The sequence below is a fragment of the Pristiophorus japonicus genome, chromosome 7 (assembly GCF_044704955.1).
Source record: "Pristiophorus japonicus isolate sPriJap1 chromosome 7, sPriJap1.hap1, whole genome shotgun sequence".
Taxonomy (NCBI): Eukaryota; Metazoa; Chordata; class Chondrichthyes; family Pristiophoridae; genus Pristiophorus; species Pristiophorus japonicus.
Genome location: NC_091983.1, coordinates 19,814,354 through 19,839,997, shown reverse-complemented (window position 1 = coordinate 19,839,997; position 25,644 = coordinate 19,814,354).

The window sequence follows — 25,644 nt, the reverse complement described above, 5'->3', positions numbered from 1 at the left end:
TCAACAGCCATGACCATTTCAGCAGCATGCTCGGTTGCCCCCTCGGTGGTGGCTAGTGGGAGCCTGCTGAGTGCATCGGCGCAGTTTTCAGTGCCCGACCTGTGCCAAATTGTGTAGTCATAGGCGGCTAACGTGAGGGCCCACCTCTGTATGTGGGCCGACGCATTTGCATTTATGGCCTTGTTGTCGGCCAAAAAGGACGTTAGAGGTTTGTGATCTACCGGCGTAACTGACCCTTGGCATTAACATGCTGCAACACACACCCGACCCCATAGGACGACGCATCACACGTTAAAGCAAGTTTCTTACATGCGTCATATAGTGTTAACAGATTGTTGGAGCATAACAAATTGCGTGCTCAAACAAAAGCCCTTTCCTGGCTATCCCCCCAGACCCATTCGTGACCTTTGCGTAGGAGCATGTGTAGCGGCTCTAACAGCGTGCTCAATTTGGGAAGAAAGTTACCAAAATAGTTCAGGAGCCCCAGGAACGAACGCAGCTCCGTTGTGTTATGGGGTCTGGGTGCTCTCTAGATCACTTCCATTTTGGAAGCAGTAAGTCTGATCCCGTCTGCTGCCACCCTCATCCCCAGGAATTCTACCTCTGGAGCTAGGAAGACGCACTTCGCCTTTTTCAGTCGCAGACCTACCCGGTCCAGTCTGCATAGCACCTCCTCCAGGTTGTGGAGGTGTTCTTCAGTATCGCAACCCGTGATGAGGATGTCGTCCTGAAAAACCACTGTCCTTGGAATCAACTTGAGGAGGCTTTCCATGTTTCGTTGAAAAATCGCGGCAGCCGAGCGAATCCCAAACGGACATCTGTTGTACTCAAACAACCCCCTGTGTGTCGTGATGGTGGTCAGCTTCTTCAACTCACTCGCCAGCTCCTGGGTCATGTAAGCTGAGGTCAGGTCCAATTTTGCAAAACGTTTGCCACCGGATAGCGTCGCAAAGAGGCTCAGTAGCGGATACTGGTCTTGGAGTGACACCCGATTGATGGTGGCCTTGTAATCACCACATATCCTGACCGACCCATCCGCCTTGAGCACCAGCACAATCAGGCTCGCCCAGTCACTGAATTCAACTGGCGAGATGATGCCTTCTCTCAGCAGGCGGTCCAATTTGCCTTCTATCATTTCCCACATAACGTACGGCACCGTTCTGGCCTTGTGGTGTACTGGCCTAGGGTCTGAGTTTATGTGAATCACTACTTTGGTCCCGATGAAAGTGCCAATGACGGGTTGAAATAGTGAGTCAAATTTGTTCAGGACTTGTGAGCATGATATTCACTCCACAGAAGAAATTGCATTGATATCGCCCCATTTCCAGTTCATGACAGCAAGCCAGCTCCTCCCCAGAAGTGTGGGACCATCCCCCGGGACAATCCAGGGTGGCAACCTGTTCTCCGAATCTTTGTGGGTCACGACTACCGTGGCGCTGCCTAGCACCGGAATGATCTCCTTTGTATATGTCTGTAGCATCAATCGGCAATAATTTTGGCCTCCTGGCCTTGGACGCCCACAACTTGTCGTACTGTTTGATACTCATCAGGAACTGTCTGGCCCCCGTGTCTATCTCCATTGATACTGGGATGCCATTGAGGAGCACTTTCATCATTATTGGTGGCGTCCTGGTGTATGAACTGTATATGTGCTCCCCATGAACTTGCTGAACTTCAGCTTCCAGCGATTTCCCCCAGTGTCCATTTGGCCTCGTAGGGCTTACATCGGGCCCGTCCTCCTTGTACTTCAACCTGGCTGCAGGCTTCCTGCACATACGCACCAAGTGACCGCTGACGTTGCAATTTCTGCAGATATATTGCTGATACCTGCAAGCTCTGGCTGTGTGTTTGCCTCCACACCTCCAACATGAGCCGTTGTTGGAAACAAAAGGTCCATTACCAGTCGATCGTCTCTGACTGTTCCTGTAACTGTCCTTAAGCGCACCATTGACTGGCCGCATTGTCCCTCCGTTCAGCTAGCCATTGTCTATGTTGAATTACCCCTTTGGGTTCGACTACATGCTCGGGCATGTCCGATTGCCCCTGTCTGCCTGGAGAACTGTGTGCCGCGTTAACAATGTTGACCCCCTGTCCATTTTCTGCATTTAAACCAAGATTTTTGTCGAACATCATTCTGGTCTCTTCCTCCCCTGAGATAAATGTCTGGGCCATCAAAGCCGCCGTTTCCAGGGTCAAGTCTTTGGTCTCAATCAGTTTCCTGAAAACCCCAGCATGCCCGATGCCCTCAATAAAAAAGTCTCGCAGCATCTCCACTCTGCATGCATCTGGGAACTTACAGAGGCTCGCCAGTCGCCGGAGGTCTGCCACGAAGTCTCGCCGCAGGTGCGAGTAAAACCGGTGCCTTGCCATGTGCATGCTGGTCGCCAGTTTAAAGTGTTCCCCGATCAACTTACTGAGCTCTTCAAAAGTCTTGTCCGTCGGCTTCTCTGGCGCTAGAAGATCCTTCATCACGGAGTACGTCCTGGATCCACAAACCGTCAGGAAATGAGCCTTGCATTTGTCGGCCGAATCCTGTCCAAGCCATTCCTTCGTGATGAAACTTTACTGTAGTCTCTTGTTGGGGGAAAACGGGAAGGCTTCTTTTCCCACGAGCGGGCCCACTGATATAGAGGGTCGACGCTCGCCCCAGCCCACGTAGCAATTCTCGAAGTTAGCAGACAGAGACGGATGGCAAAGTATAACGATCTTTATTATGAACGTCCGGGAACAACCCTCATCACAGCCGCCTGTGAGTGGGGATGCTCTCCGAACAGCACAATCATACAACTTTTAACGGGAACAAAGGGGTTTCAAAACCTCTCTGTTCCCGGACAAAACCTCCCTAGATCTCTAATTGAACTACCTTATCAGTGCTACTTCTCTAATTGGACTACCTTATCAGTGCTACTCCGGATTGACAGGTCATGAGCTCTGACTGACAGGCCATGATCTCGTGACCGTTTTAGACCATTCCCAGAATGGTATCATTAGGTTGGAATTTGTTATACATTTCCTTTGGTGGCATGAAGTCTATCTTGGGTCTCTTCTCACCGCCTTATCAGCGGTCTGTTTCGGTTCTCTCCTATTGACATTCCATGTTGGAATATTATCTGGTATCCCAACCCATAACAGTACCTTCTGGAGCCTTGGTGCTGGAATGTACAAGGCGTGAGAAGAGATACAAGGCGTGAGAAGAAAGGCCTTTACCACCTTATGGGCCAGTGCAGGAACCAGCACTTTAACCCTTGTCCCGCTGGTACCCCTAATGCCAAATTTCTCTTACAATTCCCCCCTTTTGGCCCTTGGCTATACGCCAAGCTGGCCATATTTCCCGATAACTATCTCCCTGTAGGCGAGTTCCATATAGGTTCGTTCACTTGGGTGGCCATCTCCCAAGCTTCGGGACCTCCTGAAACCTTCCCACAGAGTTATATAAGGTAAGTCCTTCCAGTAGGACTGTTTAAATTTTCATCCCTTATGGCCTTAATCATAGTGCGTGTCCTGACGTGTCGTTTGGCCTGTTTTATTCGTGCACATGTTAACCTAATCATGACCAACAGAACCAGGCCCTGTATTACTACAAGTACGTGTGATATTATTCTTATCCATGGGTGAATTTTAATATTAAGTCCAATGTCCCACAGCCTTGAGTACCAGGGCTGATCAGCCAGCATTGCATTAGTGTCTCTCTGTAAGTTGTCTATTTCTTCCATCAGCCGGATATACTGTCGTCTTTGATTTTGGATTCCTTCCACCAGAGGTAATTGTTCCTCATTTATCTGTTTGCCTTGCGGTTCCCATACCGCCTCTTCGTACCCTTCTCGGAGGGTATCCGTGATTGTTCCGTGGATGATTTCCGTTGTCTCGGGATGTATATGATATCCGTCTATGTCTATTTCTCCCTTAGGTCTGAAGCAGAAGTTAGGACTAATGAGGACACAGGGGTTGACTCCTCCCCTGGTCTTAATGGTTAGGTTGGCTGCCCCCGTGCTCACGCACCACTCTCCGTTCCCTTGCGGGGCAGCGATGGTCTTAAGATCGTGTTCAAGAGGAGTGATACTCAGCATACATCCGTTGATCTGGTGGAATCCACAATCATCATTTATCATTCGCAGTGTACCTCGGCATAAAACCACTTGGTTACTTTTATAGCAGTCGGTTATGGCAATGCCTCTGGTACTATTGTTAACTTTAATCACCCATCTGGCAGACTGATGGTAACGTAACCGAGTTTGGTTTCTCACTTCACCAATATTATCGATCTGGTATAAGGGGTCTCCCTTTGTTATATCATACTGTGGTATGGACAACAGAAATCCGATCATATTCACCCGCCCAGTAATACATCTGAATTTTGGCACCCATGCGTGACTATTCCTTCGTACCTCGCATGTGTTATTCATTTTTTTATCTAGAGTCCAATTGTTAAGTATGCTGTTCAGAATCCAATCTGGTATGTCTCCATTCTGGAGTTGCTCCAAATTATGTTGTACTTCACTTAATATCCAGGCCCCATACCCAGAGCAAACTATCTCAGCCTGTAATCGTTTACTTATGTTGTTTCCCATTGCGTGGATCAAATTTATTGTCTTGGCATGTTTCTGCAATGTATGGGCCACTTGTAACAGTTCCCCCTCCGCGCCATCTCCCAACCGCGCTTGTAGGGCTTGGTAATCCATGTCCCGCCCCAGTAAACCCCTCAAGATTTGCGTCAAGGTATTGACCCGATCGTCTATCGCATACAGGTCTATGGTATTTACGGTTGCAAGGCCCGCAGCGTAACCCGTGCCCAACATTTCCAGTATATCACTTTTTGTTCGACCTCGTTCTATCCCCTTTCTGATATTGAATCTCATGGTTGTGGATTCCGGGCCTTCAAGGATTCTCTGAGTCAGATTCTGGTACAGACTTATAGTCTCATTCCCACAGAAGCTAGGAAGGATGATACCCGTGAGGTTTAGGACCACCGTAAGTAGCCGTTGCCGCACCCCAAAATGTATCTTCTTCTTAGATTCCTTTATTACTAATCCCCCTGTGACTCCCGACTTTATGGACGGGCATGTGGGAGGAGGATGTTTGGTGGTACTATAAAGAGTTGTAGTTCCCAGAGTGGTTGTTGGAGCAACGGTGGTGGATCTATTCTGGACTCGAATGTCCCAACACCACTGATCTGTACCCACACACGGGAAGGCCGGGCATGTTCTCCAACTGGTATCCCCTGGTTGAGGTCTCCCTGAGAATTGGGCAAAGACAGGCGTGCATCTTATTTGTGCCGCCTCCCTGTGAGTACAACTTCCCCGTTTCTTCTCTAGCACGAAGCACACTGCGGTCTCGTTTCCTACTACTGTTATGCCCTGGTTATTGGTCCACCCCCAATGTCGATTGACATCTGTGTTGAGTTGAGTTATGCCCGTTAGTCCAATGCTACAATTTAAATCTGCTGTTGTACCGGCTATCGCCACTAAGGCTCTTGAATCACAGTTAATGGTTTCAGATGTTCCAGAGTATAGGCCCTGGGGTCTGTAGCTTCCTTCGTCGGAGGACGTCCCGGCTCCAAGGAGGAATAGGATCCTGTAAAACACAACGTTTCCGGTGTTCACCGGTCGGTTAAGATCCAAATCGTTTCAACTGGGTCCAGTGCTTCCATCTACCAATACCCCCCATATCTATGCAAGCGCATGTGTCGCTGATCATGATCACTTGGTGGGGCCCGGTCCATTTTGGTGAGAATCCGGGTCTCTCGAGATTCAACCTCACCATGACCTGGCTCCCTATGGTGGGTACCTGAATCTATTGTTCCTTCGTATCCCTTTCTAAATCCTTAATGGCTTCTTGGTCCCTAGCTTGCGCTCGTAATCCATGCAACTGTTTACATAGCTCCATGATGAACCTTCGTATCTTGTCCTTGTAGGGTCCCACGTCCTTACTCCCAGATACTAATACTTCTGGCAATTTCATAGCTCTGCCTGTCATTTGCTCAAAGGGGGTCAGTCCGGTAGTTCGGTTCGGGGTGGCTCTTAATTTCAATAGGATTCGTGGAAGTAACTCCATCCACCCCTTCCCGGTCTCCTCGATTGCCTTGGCTAATGCAGTTTTTAGGGTCCTATTCATCCGCTCTACTAATCCGGATGATTCCGGAAGGTACAGGATGTGGAATTTTTGTTTAATCCCTAGCAGGGCACAGGCTTGTTTCATGACTTTCCCCGTAAAATGTGTACCTTAATCTGAGTCCAACTGCAGTGGCATCCCCCACCTGGGTATTATTTCCCCAGCCAGGATTTTAGCCACTGTATCGGCGGTGAAATTCCTGGTAGCAAAGGCTTCTACCCACTTTGTAAATTGATCTATTATTACCAGGCAGTACATTTTTCCCCTCTGGCTGGGCAGTGGCCCTGTAAAATCTATTTGTAGGGTTTCCCAGGGTCCCTTTGGGCGAGGTTGGTGTCCCAGTCGGACCTTTATCTTGTTTCCCGGGTTGTTTTTTGCGCAGGTTATACACCTCCTACAATAGTTTTCTACGTCTCTCCCCATTCCTTCCCACCACCAACATCGTGACATGGAGTTTATCATGCCGGTCCTACTGGTGTGGGTGTGCCCATGGTAGAGACCCAATAGATTCTGTCGGAGACATTCCGGGGCCACCACGTTGTCATCTCTCCTCCACACTCCATCCGCCCCCTTTCTTGCTCCGTTCTGTTCCCATCCTTTTACTTCTTGCGAGGTGGATTCTCCCTGTACCTTGAGTATGTTTATTTCTTCTGTTTGGGTGGTACATTAGCCAGTCAGGGTCCTGTCTGCTTCAGCTGCCTGTCTGGCAGCTTCATCTGCCCAGGCATTTCCCTGCTGGTGCCTGTCTGTGATTTTCGAGTGCGCTTTAATTTTTATTACTGCACAGTCCTGAGGGAGGAGGGAAGCTTCTACCAATCCCTTGACTATCTCTTCATGCCTAATGGGTCCCCCTCCCAAAGTCACGTATCCCCGCCTCTTCCAAGCAGTCATGGAATCGTGCACCACTCCGAAGGCGTACCGACTATCAGTGTATATGTTGACCCTTTTTCCTGCTGCTAGTTTCAATGCTTTGGTAAGGGCTACCAATTCCGCTACCTGAGCCAATAGATTTCCTTCTAGGGCACCCTTCCCCCTGTCTGGCCCATTGCTGTCCACGACTGCCCACCCTGTCCGGGGGGTTCCATTTACGTATCGACGGGATATATCTACATAAATATCCATATCTGCCCTTTCGAGTGGGGTTTCCCTAATCTGGCTCCCTTCTTCCTCGCTTCCCGTGGGGTCACACTGGTGCTCCTTGCCTTCGGTGACTATCCAGCCTGCGGGATTATTCCTGCTATCCTTTATGATAGTCAAGGCGCCATTTGGGGCAAAAGCATTGCTTCCCAATTGGCGTGTCGTGCGTCGGATATCGTCCTTAGCCTCCCAGTGTTAAGCAGCTCCACAAGGGTATGCGGTGTATGCAGGATAATCTGCCCGGTCATTATGATAGGCTCGCTAGCCCTCACGGCCCATGCCGCACAATCAAGGGCTGCTACACATCGAGATAGGCCCGCGGCTACTGCTCCTTGTTTCATGGAGTAGTATGCGACGGGTCTTTGTCTATCCCCGTGTTCCTGGGTTACCACTGCATTGTAGCGGGTCTCACTGTTGTACATATACAGGTGGAAGGGCCGATTCTGATCTGGCAACCCCAAGGCGGGTGCGCTCATAAGAGCGTGTTTAAGCTGTGTGAATGCCGTCTCCTGGGGGCGGCCCCAGTCTACAGGCTCCTGGGAGAGTTTACCTCCTTTCACTAGATCTTGTATTGGCTGGGCCATTTCTGGGATAAAGTTCCGACAATAATTAAATAGCCCCAATATCTGTTGAACCCCTCTCACTGTCCCTGGTCTAGGCATAGTTCTAATAGCCTCCTTCCTATCAGCGGGCATCTGTCTGTTCCCTTGGGATACTACGTATCCCAGGTATGTAACCTCCCTTCTTCCAATCTGGGCTTTCCTAGGGCTAGCCTTCAACCCCGAGCACTGTAAGGCCCCTAGTACTGTAGTTAGGGCCATCAGGTGTTGTGCCTCAGTACCTGAGGCGATAAGAATATCGTCCACGTACTGTAGTACAGTGCTTCCTCCCCCTACATCCAGGGGTTCCAAGATCCCTGACAATGCCTGGTGAAATATTCCCGGGCTATTGTGAAACCCCTGGGGCACCCTGGTCCACGTATATTGTCTCCCCTTTATAGTGAAGGCAAACTTCTTCTGTGACTCCTCCTCCAAAGGTATGGCCCAAAACCCATTTGCTATGTCAAGTACCGTGAAGATTTTATGGTCTGGGTTCATGCCGTTGAACACAGTAGAAGGGCTCGCCACAATCTGGTATTCCCTTGGGGTGACTTTGTTCAGGGCGGTGAACCTATAAGTCCCATCGGGTTTCTTCACAGGCCACACCAGTGAATTAGTGGTGGCTGTTACTGGCTTCACCACCCCTTGCGCTTCTAACTCTTGGACTATTTGGTGGACTGCTGCATCAGCCTCGGGTTTTAAGGGGTATTGTTTATGGGCCTTATGCTCCAGCCCAGGAATATTGACCGGGTTCATACGGGCCAGCCCACAATCCTGTTTGTGCTGTGCCCACAGTGTCGGGTATAGTTGGCAGACACTGCCCCACACTCCCTTCATTTCCCATTCGGGCTGTATTGGGACTATCCTTGCCACTCGCTGCTGCGGATGTCCCGGGCAATCGAACTTCTGTTCGATTTGATGTTTTCCTCCCCACATAATTCGATTCCGCTGGGGGTCTATAAGTGCCCCTACTTCTCTCAAAGTGTCTATCCCTAGTATGGTGCCTTCTGGGTTAGGGCAGCACCAGAATTGGGTGGGTACCATTATGCCCTGTATCTCTAGAGGTACTACTTCACTCAATATTGGTTTTTTTAAATCCTCCCCCTATTCCCTGAATATTGACCGTGGTCTGGGTAAGGGGGAGGTCTCGGTTGGTTATGGATACCGACGCTCCCGTGTCTACTAGCATGTTGCACTGCCGGCCCCCTAACACCGCACTAATGAACATACGGGGATCTAGCGTTGGCCGAACCAACCTTCCTTCGGGGGCCGGTAACACCTAGCGGCCACCACTAGCCAGTTTGAGCAGGTTAAGGAGCTCTTCATTAGAGGGTGGCTCCTGCGGGGGCAATATTTTTTGCTGGAGGATCTCCACCAGTTCCTCGCGGGTAATGGGCGTCCCAGTTTGTTTCCCGGTTTGCTGGGGACCCTTTCCTGCCTCCCCCCCTCCCGGTGCTCGGCATCTTCTTGCCATGTGTCCCAGTTTATTGCAATTATGGCACCTAAACGTCCCCTTTCTGGCATCCTTTTGTGGGCATTCTTTGCTAATATGTCCGCCCTGATGGCACGTGTAACACGTCAAGGGGGCGGCGCGGAGGTCCCCATCCCCTTCCTTTCCTTCTGTTGCTAGTGCTGCTGCCACCATCTTTGACACTTTCTCCTTCTGCTCGGCCTTTAGCTCCTCTACATTCTGTGCCCACTCTAAGATCTCATCATAGTCATCCCCTATCTTGAATCCTAGTTTAATTACCTTTTGATACGCCTCCCCCAGCCCATCCTTAAACATTTCTAGGAATGCCTTGTCATCTTTCTCGGGGTCATTAGCACCGGAGTGGTCCTTGTTCTCGAGCTATTTCCGCTCCCCATACTCTCCTGCAGTTTCGTTTGGCTTCTGGGTTATCTTTAATATTCTGCTCCAGTTAGTTCTTATAGGTCCCCAACATCCATCTGTCCCGTGTTTTAGGTCTAGCAACCGCTGTGGCTTGGTCCGGTTCCTTATCGTCATCCAGCCACCATTTTGCATGCTTAGGGTAGCCCTCTGCCAATTTACACTACCGGTTTTGGCCTTTACCAAACTGTGTATGTCACCTAAGGTTAAGTTTTGCGCATCGAACATTTCCTCAACATTTTGCCTGAAGTCTGTATTTCTGCTATTGGGTTTGGGTGTGAGTAGATCCTTTAATAGTGTCTGTCTCTCATGCGGGGTGAGGGGAACTTCTTGTATAGTGACGTGAGCGGGTTGCTGTCCGTGTGCAGGGGTGGTAGTCGTGCGTACGGGAGCTGCCTGTATGTATTCATTATATACCGGGGGCTCTCTCTGCATTCCATCATCTGGAGGCTCTCCTACTGATATTTCCTCCAGGGAGGGGTACAGTGGAGCGGCTATCGGGGTTGCCTTTGGGTTGGGTATTGCTGGTGCACACTGTAGGGATTTACCGTTCTCCTTTACGCCCCTTTCTAAGGTTGCTATTTTTGTGTTTAATCTCTGAATCAGCTCAACATGGGTATCTATTTCCATTACTAGTTCCCGGTACCAGGTGAGGATAATTGCCTGGGCCATTCTAACCTTGTTTTTGGTCTGACTATCCCACCATTTTTTCTGCCTATCAGGGGCATCCGTGGGCTGCCACCCTCTCCGTTTCATCCCTTCCATTAAGGTTGCATATTTGTTACTTAGTAATTCTAATAGAGACCCTTCGGGTCCCTGGTTACCCTCTCCCCTTTTTCCTTGTTTAATGGCCTGGGTCCCCATTCCCTCACCAGCTCCATTTGTTCCTTTACTTGCCGAGTTACCCATCTTCTTAGGGCTTTGAGGGTCTTGGGTACTCCCTTAAATTCGTGTTAGGTATGCAGGACGCTATTTATATGTCTTCCCTCGGCACTGTACACTCATACCACTGCACGCTTTGGGTCAATATATCCCGTCACTGCCAGGACGCTGTCTCTATTCCCTCACTCTCTCATCCCTGCACCGTGTGCTCGTACCGCTTCGGGTCAATAGACCTCTCTCTATGCCTTCCCTTGCATCGTACCCTCGCACTGCCGTGCTACCTCCATGCGCACATTTTAGGATGCACCTTTTGACCCCCTTTCACCCCTAGATCGTCCTTGTCCTCCCTCTCCGTCCCTCCGGGACTCACTATAGATGGTTCTTTTGTACAGATGTCCTTCCCTTGTGGTTTATAATGCCACAGCTCTAACTTGAAGGTGGTAAATTAAAACATAGTCACCCCAACAGCTGGGTCATTGTTCTGTTTGGGAAGTCCGTACCCTGCTCGCAGCGCCAAATGTTGGGGGAAAACGGGAAGGCTTCTTTTCCCACGAGCGGGCCACTGATATAGAGGGTCGACGCTCGCCCCAGCCCACGTAGCAATTCTCGAAGTTAGCAGACAGAGACGGATGGCAAAGTATAACGATCTTTATTACGAACGTCCGGGAACAACCCTCATCACAGCCGCCTGTGAGTGGGGATACTCCCCGAACAGCACAATCATACAACTTTTATACATTTCAAATCCCCTCTGTTCCCGGACAAGACCTCCCTAGATTTCTAATTGAACTACTTTATCAGCGCTATTTCTCTAATTGGACTACCTTATCAGTGCTACTCCGGATTGACAGGTCATGAGCTCTGACTGACAGGCCATGATCTCGTGACCGTTTTAGATCGTTCCCAGAATGGTATCATTAGGTTGGAATTTGTTTTCCATTTCCTTTGGTGGCATGAAGTCTATCTCGGGTCTCTTCTCACCGCCTTATCAGCGGTCTGTTTAGGTTCTCTCCTATTGACATTCCATGTTGGAATATTATCTGATATCCCAACCCATAACAGTACCTTCTGGAGCCTTGGTGCTGGAATGTACAAGTGGTGAGAAGAGATACAAGGCGTGAGAAGAAATACAAGGTGTGAGAAGAAAGGCCTTTACCTCCTTATGGGCCAGTGCAGGAACCAGCACTTTAACCCTTGTCCCGCTGGTACCCCTTATGCCAAATTTCACTTACATCTCTCAATAAAATTGTCCCAATCATCACCAACACAGTACCTCTCGTCTGTGCTGCTAGTGGCCATGCTTGTGTGGTTTAAATCACAGTTTCTCGTTGCCAATGATATGTCCTTACTATACAGTACAAATGCACACAAGGCCCATTCTAGAGAGAAGGTCACTCTGTGACCAGTAACCTTTATTAGCCAGCACTGAAGTGGAGAAGATGGGTGGAGCTTCCCCTTTTATACCTGAAAGTTCAGGTTAGGAGTGTCTCCCACAAGTTCACCACCTAGTGGTCAGTGTTCTGACAGTGTATAACTTAGGTCAGTTTATACATGGATTACAATGATAGTTGAATACATGACACCATGGGTTTTAATTTTCATATCCAGTCTACCACGTGGGACCTTATCAAAAGCTTTGCTAAAGTCCATATACACTACATCGTATGCACTACCCTCATCGACCCATTTGGTTAACTCCTCAAAAAATTAAATCAAGTTAGTCAAACACGATCTTCCCTTAACAAATCCGTGCTGACTGTCCCTATTTAATCCCTGCCTTTCCAAATGTAGATTTATCCAGTCTTTCAAGAATGTTTGCAATAATATTCCCACCACTGAGGTTAGACTGACAGGCCTGTAATTACTCGGCCTATCACTTTCTCCCTTTTTAAACAAGGATACATTAGCAGCCCTCCTATCCTCCGGCACCATGCCCAAATCCAAAGAGGACTGGAAAATGATGGTCTTTTACTTCGCTCAACAGCCTGGATGCATTTCATCAACTAATCTACTTTCAAAGCTGCTGAACCCCTTAATACTTCCTCTCTCACTATGCTTATTTCATCCAGAATATCACACTCCTCCTCGATAGCAGTATCTGCATTGTCCCTTTCCTTTGTGAAAACAGATGCAAAATATTCATTAAGAACCTTACCAACATCTTCCGCCTCCACACAAAGATTACCCTCAGGGTTTTAATAGGCCCTACTCTTTCTTTAGTTACCCTCTTACTCTTAATATATTTATAGAACATCTTTGGGTTTTCCTTAATTTTACTGGCCAAGAATTTTTCATGCTCTCTCTTAGCATTTCTAATATCCTTTTTATCTTAACTTTCTATATACATCCAAAGATTCTGTAGTATTTAGCTGTCAGTATATGACATAAGCGTCCCTTTTTTTAAATTTCCTCCCCTGTAAGTTCCTAGACATCCAGGGCTCTAGAATTATTATTCTCAGCCTTTTTCTTTAAGGGCACATGTTTGGCCTGAGCCTTCCAGATCTCCTCCCACTGTTCCGACACTGATTTACCCACAACTAGCTATTTCCAGTCCACTGTGGCCAACTCACTCCTCAATTTAGCAAATTTAGCTTTTCCCCAAATTGGGACTATTATTCCAGGCCTCTCCTTGTCCTTATCCATAACTAACTTGAATCTGCCTGAATTATGGTCACTAGCACCCAAATGCTCTCCCACTAATACCCCTTCAACCTGCTCAGCTTCATTCTGCAAAGCTAAATCCAAAACCGCCCCCTCTGGGCTTGTTACATACTGACTAAAAAGTTCTCTTGAATTAATTTTAAGAATTCTGCATCATTTATACCCTTGATACTATTTGTCGCAATCAATATTTGGATAGTTAAAATCCCCTACTATTACTACTCTATGGTTTTTGGACTTCACAGCAATTTGCCTATATATTTGCTCCTCTATCTCCCTCCCACTGTTTGGAGGTCTATAATACATGCCCAGCAGTGTGATCGCCCCTTTTTTATTTTTCAATTTGACCCATAAGGGCCTCATTTGATGATCCCTCTAACATATCATCCCTCCTCACCACTGTAATAGTTTCTTTAATCAATACTGCGACCTCCCCCCTCCTTTACCCCCATCTCTGTCTTGTCTAAAAATCCTGTAACCAGGAATATTGATCTCCAAACCTGTCCCTCTCTCAGCCATGTTTCTGTAATGGCTATAATGTCATACTCCTAAGCATCTACCTGTGCTCTTACCTCATCCGCCTTATTTGCTATACTTCTTGCATTAAAGTATATACCATTTAGCAGAAGAAGACCTCATTGATTACTACTTACTAACCCTTATATCCTCTGTCTTACAGATTCATTTTCTAAATTCTTGCTATCCAATTTCTGCTTTACTTCCTACCCTATTGAATTTGTTCACAGGTTCCCATCCCTCTGCCAAGCTAATTTAAACTATCCCCAACAGCACTAGCAAAACTGCACGCTAGGATATTAGTCCTGGTGCTGTTGAGGTGCAACCCCTCCGGTTTGTAAAGGTCCGATCACCCCCAGGTCCCATCACCCCCAAAAGCGGTTCCAATGCCTCAAGAATGTAAAGCCCTCCCTCCTACACCAACTCTCCATAAACACATCAGGTTCCACATGTATTCTGATGATACTGAGCTCTATCTCACCGCTGGACCCCACCACTATCATTGATTTGTCACACTGCTTGCCTGACATCCAACATTGAATGAGCAGAAATTTCCTCCAACTAACTGCTGGGAAAATTGAAACTAATAGCCCAGAAATTGCGGTCGGAAGCTTCCTGTGGGCGCCTCGGACCGAATTTTTTTTTACAGAAGTATTGGTGGTCCTGGAGGAACGTATACTTGCGTTCCGAGGCTGCCAATCACAGCCCAGTGTATGGGCTCACACATCCCAGGAACGTAAGCGCAACCTGGAATCATGTGGGCCTGGACCACCAATCACAATGTAATATTCTCATTGATATTAATGAGAGTTCCATTTGTACGAGCTCCCATTACTATCAATGAGAATACCCCCAAACAGAAACACAACACAATAAATTTTTAAAAACTCACGTATTTTAAATGTTTTGAAATTGAATTTAATTAAATATTTTAGACAAGAAATGAAAAAAAAATGTTTTAATATGTTTTGATAGGGGTAATAATAAACTTACTTTAATGGACAAGGTTGTTAATATAAACATTAGTGATAAAAATTTAATTTTTCTATCTTTTAAAATTGTTACACTGGTAAAAGTAGCCTGCTTTTACCAAACATAAAAGTTTGAAGGTCATTCGCTGGGCAGGAATTGGGAAAATAGCCCAAATCTCTGCACGCAAATCTCTTTCTCCCAGGGATGCATGCAATCTGTCAAAAGACAATTTTGATAATTCACTAATGCCGGTTCTCAACGCATGCGCATCGCGCGCCAAGTATCGACACTTGTGACATCTCTTCGAGTGCATGCGCACATCATATGCACCCGGAGAGGCCGCAATTTATGGCACATTGCCTTTGGTCCCCGCCACAAAATCCATTCCCTGGCCACCATTTCCATCCCTGGCAACTGTCTTAGGCTGAACTAGGCTCTTCGCAATCTAGGTGTTGTGTTTGACCAAAAGCTGAGCTTCTGACCACATATCTGCTTCACCACCAAGGCTGCCTACTTCCACCTCCTTAACATCGCCCTACTTAGCTTATCTGCTGCTGAAACCCTCATCCATACCCTTGTTACCTCTAGACTTGACTATTCCAATGCTCTCCTGGCCAGCCTCCCATCTTCCACCCTGCATAAGCTTGTGCTAATCCAAAAGTCTGCTGCCCATATCTTAACTTGCTCCAACTCTCGGTCACGCATCACCCATGTGTTCACTGACCTTCACTGGCTCCCAGTCCAACGATGCCCCAATTTTAAAATTCGCATCCTTGCTTTCAAATCCCCACATGGCCTCACCCCTCCCAATCTCTAATATCTCCCTCCAGAACAACCCCCCGCCACCCCCCCCCCCACCCCACGCACCGAGATATCTGCGCTCCTCCAATTCTGGCCTCTTGAGTATCTCTGATTTTAATCACTCCAACATTGGCGGCCGTGTCTTCAGCTGCCTGGGTCCTAAGATCTGGAATTCCCTCCCTAAGCCTCTCTACCTCTTTCTCCTCCTTTAAGTTTCTCCTTAAAACCTATCTCTTTGATAAGCTTTTGGTCATCTGTCCTGATAGCTCCTTCTGTGGCTCAGTGTCAAAAATGTTTTCAATGACATTGCTTTTGTTAAGTGCCTTGGGATAATTTGCTACGTTAAATGCGCTCTATGAATGTAATTTGTTGTTGTACGTGGGACTTGACTAAGGGGTGAGTGTGCAACTCATTGAGTCAAGGCTTATGCTGTTAATTAGATTTATTCTGTAATCCCTAAAACATATGTGCAATTTTTCAGTGAGATATCTTTCTGTCAGTTTTCTCTTAATTACTAAGTTGACACTGCAGTTTACATTACCCAAAAATATATCTCAATCCCAGAGCACTTGGTGTTGATGTTATGAAGATAGGATTTTGTTTTGTCCACATTTATGATAGATTAGTTATTTTAATATTAAATCTATAGAGACCTGTTATCATGAGGGGAACCAATCACGAATGGATCAAAATATGACAGAACGTGATTCCTTGCAACTCTTCACAATAAAGTTGCTTTAATTGTTGTTTTCATACTGTTTGGTTTGAAATTGGTTTTATATTCTTCACATTAATTAACATTTGGGCTCCAGCCAGTCTATTTCAAAGCCAAACTCACAAGAACATAAGAACATAAGAAATAGGAGCAAGAGTAGCCACTCGAGCTTGCTCCGCCATTTAATCCTATCGTGGCTGATCTGATCACGGACTCAGGTCCACTTCCCTGCCCGCTCCTCATAACCCCTTAATCCCTTATCGGTTAAGAAGCTGTCTATCTCTGTCTTAAATGTATTCAATGTCCCAGCTTCCACAGCTCTCTGAGGTAGCGAATTGCACAGATTTACAACCCTCTGAGAGAAGAAATTCCTCGTCATTTCAGTTTTAAATGGGCGGCCACATATTCGAAGATTATGTCCCCTAGTTCTAGTCTCTCCTATGAGTGGAAACATCCTCCCTGCATCCACCTTGTCAAGCCCCCTCATAATCTTATATGTTTCGATAAGATCAACTCTCATTCTTCTGAATTTCAATGAATAGAGGCCCAACCTCCTCAACCTTTCCTTATAAGTCATCCCACTCATCTCCGGAATCAACCTAGTGAACATTCTCTGAACTGCCTCCAAAGCAAGTATATCCTTTCGTAAATATGGAAACCAAAACTGTAGCCAGTATTCCAGGTGTGGCCTCACCAATACTCTGTATAACTGTAGCAAGACTTCCCTGCTTTTATACTCCATTCCCTTTGCAATAAAGCCAAGATTCCATTGGCCTTCCTGATCATTTGCTGTGCCTGCATACTAACCTTTTGTGTTTCATGCACAAGTACTCCCAGGTCCTGCTATACTGCAGCACTTTGCAATTTTTCTCCATTTAAATAATAACTTCCTCTTTGATTTTTTCTGCCAAAGTGCATGACCTCACACTTTTCAACATTATACTCCATCTGCCAAATTTTTGCCCACTCACTTAGCCTGTCTATGTTCTTTTGCAGATTTTTTGTGTCCTCCTCACACATTGCTTTTCCTCCCATCTTTGCATCATCAGCAAACTTGGCTACTCGGTCCCTTCTTCCAAGTCGTTAATATAGATTGTATATAGTGGGGGTCCCAGCACTGATCCCTGCGGCACCCCACTGGCTACTGATTGCCAACTTGAGAATGAACCATTTATCCTGACTTTCTGTTTTCTGTTAGTTAGCCAATCCTCTATCCATGCTAATATATTACCCCCAACCCCGTGAACTTTTAGCTTGTGCAGTAACCTTTTATATGGCACCTTGTCAAATGCCTTCTGGAAGTCCAAATGCACCACATCCACTGGTTCCCTTTTATCCACACTCTTCGTTATGTCCTCAAAGAATTCCAGCAAATTTGTCAAACATGACTTCCCCTTCATAAATCCATGCTGACTCTGCCTGACTGAATTATGCTTTTCCAAATGTCCTGCTCCTGCTTCTTTAATAATGGACTCCAACATTTTCCCAACCACCAATGTTAGGCTAACCCTATTTTTTCAATAGGGGCATTACATTTGCAGTTTTCCAATCTGCTGGGATCTCCCAGAATCCAGGGAATTTTGGTAAATTACAACCAAAGCATCCATTATCCCTGCCGCTACTTCTCTTCAGACCCGAGGATGCAAGCCATCAGGTCCAGGGGATTTATCCACCTTTATTCCCATTGTCTCACTGAGTACCACCTCCTCAGTGATTGTGTTTGTGTTATGTTCCTCTCCCCCTATAGCCCCTTGACTATCCACTATTGGGATATTGTTTGTATCCTTTACCTTTTTGTCTTATTTGTTCAGAGTTTCTGCCATCTCCATGTTCCCCATTATTAATTCCCCAGTCTCATCCTCTAAGGGACCAACATTTACTTTAGCCACTCTTTTCTTTTTTATATACCTATAGAAGCTGTTGCTATCTGTTTTTATATTTCCAGCTAGTTTATTTTCATAGTCTATCTTCCCTTTCTTAATCATTTTTTTAGTCATTCTTTGCTGGCTTTTAAAAGCTTTCCAGTCTTCTGTCCTCCCACTTGGCCACTTGTTTATAATTGGATACTGTTCATTATTTCTTTAGCCAAACTCTGCACGATGCACGTACTCAGAGTGCTGGGCTGACCGAATGTAGCACGGACCCCACGATCAAATCGGCAACAGGGCGCTGGAAAAAAAAGGGCAATATTTTTTTTTCAATGGCCGACGCCTCCATTTTAACTATCGCCCCGCCAGCCGCTACCCGGTTCATGTCTCTTGAAGCTTTTGCTGGCATCGCCCGACACAATTTAGGGTCCGGGGCCATAATGGGGTGCTGCGCACGGGGATGAGTCATGAACGGCGCCGCACACGGGGTCAAAAAGTCATTTGCAAATGACCCGAATTTCTCGGCCTTATAAGTTTTATAATGGCCCTGAAATTCCGGCCTCTCCGGATCCATTCGGAGTTCGTACGGCCCCAGGAAGGCATCGCTAACGTCGGTTTCCAGAGCGCAATGCACATGCGCTAGAAACCGGCATTGCCGATCTGTCAATTTCTGGCTTGATAGATCGTAGCCAGATCGGGAACAAGGATACCTGCAAGTGTAAATTTCCGATATTTACGCTTACAAATGTCCTCAAAAATCTTGCGCCTGAAAAAGCAGGCGCATAGCCTACTTTTACAGGCTCAAGTGTTTTAAAAAACACAAAAACACCTCAAATAAAGTTACTAAAACATATATTATTATTAAAAATCCTCCCCACAATGGTAAGTTTATTTAAAAAATCTTTTTAAAAAATCGGGAAATTATTTTTTTTAAGACATTAATAACTTTAATTTAAATGAATGTAGTGTAATTATTTTCTATTTTTTATTAGTGTTTTAGGTGTTTGAGGGTGTGTTTTGGGTGTTTCGGGCTCTATCACAATCCTAGTAACAGGAGTTTAGGACCCTGCGGAATTCCTATTACTCTGATACCGTACCTGATTGGCTGCCCAGAGCCATGTGAGTCCAGCTCGAGGCCTGTGCACGCGTCGACGTGCACGTGCTGCGAATCTCAGTCGAAGGAGGCCACAGCATTGGAAGGTCCAACGTAGGCACCAGCTTATGGTAGGTGCGTATTTTTTCTCTAAAATGCCCGCAGGAAGGCCAAACCGGAATCTCAGAGCTATTTTTTCGCTGGAACGCCGAATGCCCTTCCGGCACATTCCTGCTATAACTCGGATAGGAGTCCAGGAGAATTACTGGGAATTAATTCGTGACCCAGATACAATCATAGAATGATACAGTACAGAAGGAGACTATTCAGCCCATCGTGCCTGCGATGGCTCTTTGACAGAACAGTCCAATTATTCCCACTCCCTGCTCATTCCCCTTAGTACTGACATTTTTTCCTTTTCAAATATATATCCAATCCCCTTTTGAAAGTTATTATTGAATCTGCTTCCACCAGCGTTTCATGCAATGCATTCCAGATCATAAAAACTCGCTGTGTAAAAAAAATGTTTCCTCATGTCGCCACTGGCTCATTTATTTTAAATAAATTCAAGGCTGACCTTGATGTTCCTGTGGACACCTGTTAGCTGCCAATATTAAGTCCAGTGGCACAGGAGATGTCATGGCCAGAAGTGGGCACTCCCAGGCCAAGTGTTCACGTGTCCCTCGCCTGGTGGGAAATCAGCTGCTTGGGAAGGCAATTTAAACGAGGCATACCACCTCACCGAATGGCAGCCGTGCGACTTGCCTGATGGGCTAGGCCTGGATTGTGGTCTGAACCCTTGAAGAACTAAGAACTTTTGTTACCGTTAACGCCCCAATGTGAAATTGCCTCCCGCGCCCCCTGCTGTATCGTCGGGCGTCAACAATGGCAGGAAGAGGAGGCATTGACACCTTGGCTGGCCATTAAAGGGAATGGTTTTCAGGTCGGCCAATCTTTATTATTTGCACCAGTCCGGTGCCTGCTGAAAGTTTTCAATGTTTCACGGCAGCAAGATGCCCAAGCCCTCCACTTTGTGAGGCGGTTTGGGACTGTAACGCCAGTTGCTCAGGTCGCCTTGCAACGCTGAACTGCCGACAAGTAGGCTGTGCACCTTCATTGGTCCTTCCCTTTAATCGAGGGAAGCAGCCTCTGATGCCGTTAGCATTGCACTCCACATTGTTCAACGCTCTGCCGCGACTGCCCCGCTCTCGGATTTTAGCGCCCTAAGAGAAGTGGTTAGCACTTGATTGAGTGCTCCACTTCTCTCTTGGCAGTCGGAATCGAGGAAGACTTGCTTCCACTCCTGAAGTGAGTTCTTTGGTGGCTGATCAGTCCAATATGAGAGCCACAGCCTCTGTCACAGGTGGGACAGAGATTCGCCGAGGGAAGGGTTGGGCGGGACTGGTTTGCCGCACGCTCCTTCCGCTGCCTGCGCTTGACTTCTTCACGCTCTCAGCGTTGAGATTCAAAGAGCTCAATAACAACAACAACTTGCATTTATATAGCCCCTTTAACGCAGTAAATGTCCCAAGACATTGCACGGGAGCGTCATCAAACAACATTTGACACCAATCCACATGTTAGGACTGATGACCAAAGATTGATCAATGATGTAGGTCGTAAGGAGTGTCTTAAAGGAAGAGAGAGAGGTAGAGAGGCAGAGAGGTCTAGGGAGGGAATTCCAGAGCTTAGGGCCTAGGCAGCACGTCCGCCAATAGTGGAGCGATGGAAATTGGGGATGCGCAAGAGGCTAGAATTGGATTCAGAATTCACACAGATAGATGGAGAATTGCTACCAGAGCACTGTAATGTTCCAAAAGCCAATTGCACGAGAAAATGTTCTCAATGCTGAACAATTGTCTTGGATGTAGGTTTGTTGTCTCCAGCAGGGCTATTTAACAGAACCAGTAGGTTGCAAGCTGAGAATTTCTATGTTATGTTATCTCCTGAATGTGCACGGCAACATGGTTTTTATCGTTGGAAACATTTTGGAAGTTTGACCTACATTCGTTCTTGGTAATTTTGAGAAAAGAATATCTTTACAAGTTACGCTACAGTTGCATAAAGCTCTGGCTAATCTGCATTTGGAGTATTGCATTCAATTCTGGGCACCCCACCTCAGCAAGGATATATTGGTCTTGGAGAGGGGACAGCACACGTCAACAGAATGATACCAGGACTAAAGGAGTTAAATTATGAGGACAGATTGCACAGGCTCGGCTTGTATTCACTTGAATATAAAAGATTAGGTGAACTAATTGAGTTGTTTCGACTGATTAAAGGATATGATAGAAAACGAGAAACTGTTTCCTCTGGTGGGGGAGCACAGAACAAGGGGAGCTAGGCCGTTCAGGGGTGATGTGAGGAAATACTTCTTCACACAAAGGGTAGTGGAAATATGGAACTCTATCCCCCAAAAAGTTGTGAGGCTGGGGGTCAATTGAGCATGTCAAAACTGAAATTGATAGATTTTTGTTAGGCAAGAGTATTAAGGGTTATGGAACCAAGGCGGGTAGATGGAGTTAAGATACCGATCAGCCATGATCTAATTGAATGGCAGAACGGGCTCGAGGGCTGAATGGCCTACTGTTGTTCCTATGTCCCTATGTAACATGTCAGTGACTGACGTTCCAACTAAAATGATCATGAAAGGAGTTTAATAAATGCAAATTCCTTCTTTCAGAAATCTATGATCCCTAATTTGGGTACAATAATTAACAACTGTTATAGAATGAAAGCTTTACTAGATGTTTGTAATATTTACAATGATGTCACCAGAGCACATTCAAACAGTTCCTTTGAGTTCTTTAGTGTTCAAAGCACGAAGTCTTTGAAATATCTTCTTTTACCTGGGCCTGAAAGAACTTACTACAGAGCTATCTCTATTAGCCTGTGTCGGCATTAATTTCAAATAACTTGCAAAGTATGTGAAGAACTGGTTCAGAAAACCAATCTCAGTATGTCCATTACTCATATTGATTTGACACTTTGGGGATTATCATTCATACCTGGCATGGTCAAAGTAAAGTTTGAAATCTACATATAAGAGTAGAATTAATAAAATTTTGTGAAATCAGTTCATCCGGTGTTAAAATAGATCAGTCAGTATGTGTATAATCTAACAGACAGCATAACCATGTGAATCCCAACCCCAATAACTCAAACCCTCTCCCGAGAATATCAGTCTCCCCTGCAGTCACTTGTTCCAGAGACAAAGGGGTGGATTTTAACTGGGAGCGGGATTCAGACAGTTGGGTCAAGCTCCACATCCCCACCACCCTTCACAGAAAGAAAGAAAGACTTGGATTTATATCGCGCCTTTCATGATCACTGAACATCTCAAAGCACTTTACAGCCAATGAAGTACTTCTGGAGTGTAGTCATTGTTGTAATGTTGGAAATAACAGAGAAAGGCCCAGGTGACTTTAACTTTAACACCCAAGCCTCTGCCACAGGCTGCAATGGGCGGGAATTGGCAACTGGTTGCCGGGCAGGACCGGATGTTCGAGTGGCAAGGAGTCGCCAGCCGCCACTAAAGGGCAGCTAATGGGTTAAGTGAGGGGGTGGAGGGGGTTTCAGAATGGTGTCACAGGAGGGAAGAAGTGGAAGCTCGAGCTGGTAATTGGGATTAGACTGGATAACCTCTTGTTGGCTGGCAGAGTGGCAAGTACTGCAGGGAATCGAATACGGCCACGGTGATCTCCTGGACTAGTTTCAATCGCCTGGAATGGGTCGGAGAGGAATTTTCCCAGATTTTTTTTTCCCTAAATTGGCTTGGGTTTTTATCTGGTTTTTGCCTCTCCCAGGAGTTCACATGGCTCTGGTTGGGGTAGAGTGTAGAATGTTTCAGTGTAAGGGGTGTCGCAGTTGTGTGAGGCGGATTGGTTGGTCTGGGTGCTCTTTACTTTTCCGCCATTGTTCATTGTTCATAGGTTTATATATAACCTTCAGGGCTGCTGACCGAGGGCCGTGCGACTCTTTGTCGGCCAGCAAGGACACAATGGGCCGAAATGGCCTCCTTCTGCGCTGTAAATTTCTATGTTTCTATGTTTCTATGAAGCCCAAAGAAGACTTTCTTCTTGGGGCCTGGGCAAACACACCTGCTGCTTATAACTCCACAAAAAAGTAAGAAAGGTTACCTCAAAAGTTACTTCTTCTGGCCCTGGATCCTCTTCCCACTGTCTTCACCTGTTGGCAAAGCACACAACGGCTTCCTGGCTGAAGCCCATGTTACAATTGCAGTCGGTACCAAAAAACTTCATCGGACCCGGATCTGCATCTTTAAAGATGGACCCTGCAGGCTGCAGGTGGCTTCCCTTGCAGCCTACTCAGAAGAGCAGGTTAATATTAAAAATGGCAGGATTCAGGTAGGACATTGGCAGGTAAGTCACCTGGTTGGTTTTAACTGCCAGCCCCACCTCTGGTTTCCACTGGGCAGGTAGGGTGAAAATCTAAGCATTTTCTAGGAACTTAGGAACAGGAGTAGGGCATTCACCCTCTCGAGTTTGTTCCACCGTTTAATTAGCTCATGCTCAATCTCTAACTCAACACTAATTACCCGCCTACATAGTTTCACTCTCTCTACCCTAACAAATAGTTTAATCATCTTAAACACGAGGATTTGAGTACAGGAGCAAGGATGTCTTACTACAGTTATACAGGGTCTTGGTGAGACCGCACCTCGAGTATTGTGTACAGTTTTGGTCTCCTTACCTAAGAAAGGATATACTTGCTATAGAGGGAGTGCAGCAAAGGTTCACCAAACTGATTCCTGGGATGGCAGGAATGTCGTATGAGGAGAGATTGGGTCGACTAAGCCTGTATTCACTAGAGTTTAGAAGAATAAGAGGGGATCTTATTGAAACGTATAAACCTCTGACTAGTTTGGATAGACTGGATGCAGGGAGGATGTTTCCCCTGGCTGGGAAGTCTAGAACAAGGGATCACAGTCTCAGGATACGGGGTAGGAAATTTAGGACCGAGATGAGGAGAAATGTTTTCACTCAGAGGGTGGTGAACCTGTGGAATTCTCTACCACAGAAGGCTGTGGAGGCCAAGTCGCTGAATATATTTAAGAGGGAGATAGATAGATTTTTAGAAACAAAATGCATCAAGAGATATGGAGAAAAAGTGGGAATATGGTGTTGAGATAGAGGATCAGCCATGATCATATTGAATGGCAGTGCAGACTCAAAGGGCCGAATGGCCTACTACTGCTCCTATTTTCTATGTTTCTATGTTTCTACACGTCAATTAGAGCAATCCGTAATCTTCTAAATTCAAAGGAATACAAGCCTTGTCTATGCAACCTATCTTCCTAATTTAACGGTTTTAGCACCGGTATAATCATGATGAATCTGTGTTGCACCCCCTCTAAGGTGATGTGGCCCGGCCCTTAATGTAGGCAGGCTGTCCCGCTGTCACTCCTGGATGGGCTGACCAGTCGCTAACCTGCTGTCCCGCTCAGGAGAAAAAATTCTCAATTTATAATTAAGATTGTGTAGCACTGTGGTGAATGGGATATGGTGAAGTGATACCCAAATGCCATATTTCTAATGGAATGAATCAATATATTTAAGGAGATATTCCATAACTCTCAGCAAAGATATATTCCAGTGAGAAAGAAAGACTCGAAGGAAAGGATGAACCATCCGTGACTAACTGTAAAGGATGGTATCAAATTGAAAACAAAAGCATACAATGTTGCGAAGATTAGTCAAAGGCCAGAGGATTGGGAAATTTTTAGAAACCAGCAAAGGATGACTAAAAATATAATAAAGAGAGAGAAGAGAGATTATGAGAGTAAACTTGCAAGAAATATAAAAACAGACAGTAAGAGATTCTACAGGTATATAAAAAGGAAGAGATTAGCTAAAATAAACGTTGGTCCCTTAGAGGATGGGACTGGGAAATTAATAATGGGAAACAAGGAAATGGCAGAGACTTTGAACAAATATTTTGTATCGGTCTTCATGGTAGAAGACACTAAAAGCATCCCAATAATTAATAATCAAGGGGCTATTGGGAGGGGGGAAGCTTAAAATAATCACTGTCACTAGAGAAAAAGTACTCGGCAAACTAATGGGACTGAAGCTGGACCTGATGGCTTGCATAGTGGGGTCTTAAAAGAAGCGCCTGCAAAGATAGTGGATGCATTGATTGTAATCTACAACCTAGAGGTCCCAGTGGATTGGAAAACCGCAAATGTAACGTCCCTATTTAAGAAAGTAGAGAGACAGAAAGCAGGTAATTATAGACTAGTTAACCTAACAACTGTCATTGGGAAAATGCTGGAGTCCATTATTAAGGAAATACTAGCAGGACATTTAGAAAATCATAATACCGTCAAGCAGAGTCAGCAATGTTGTATGAAAGGGAAATCATGTTTGACAAATTTGCTGGAG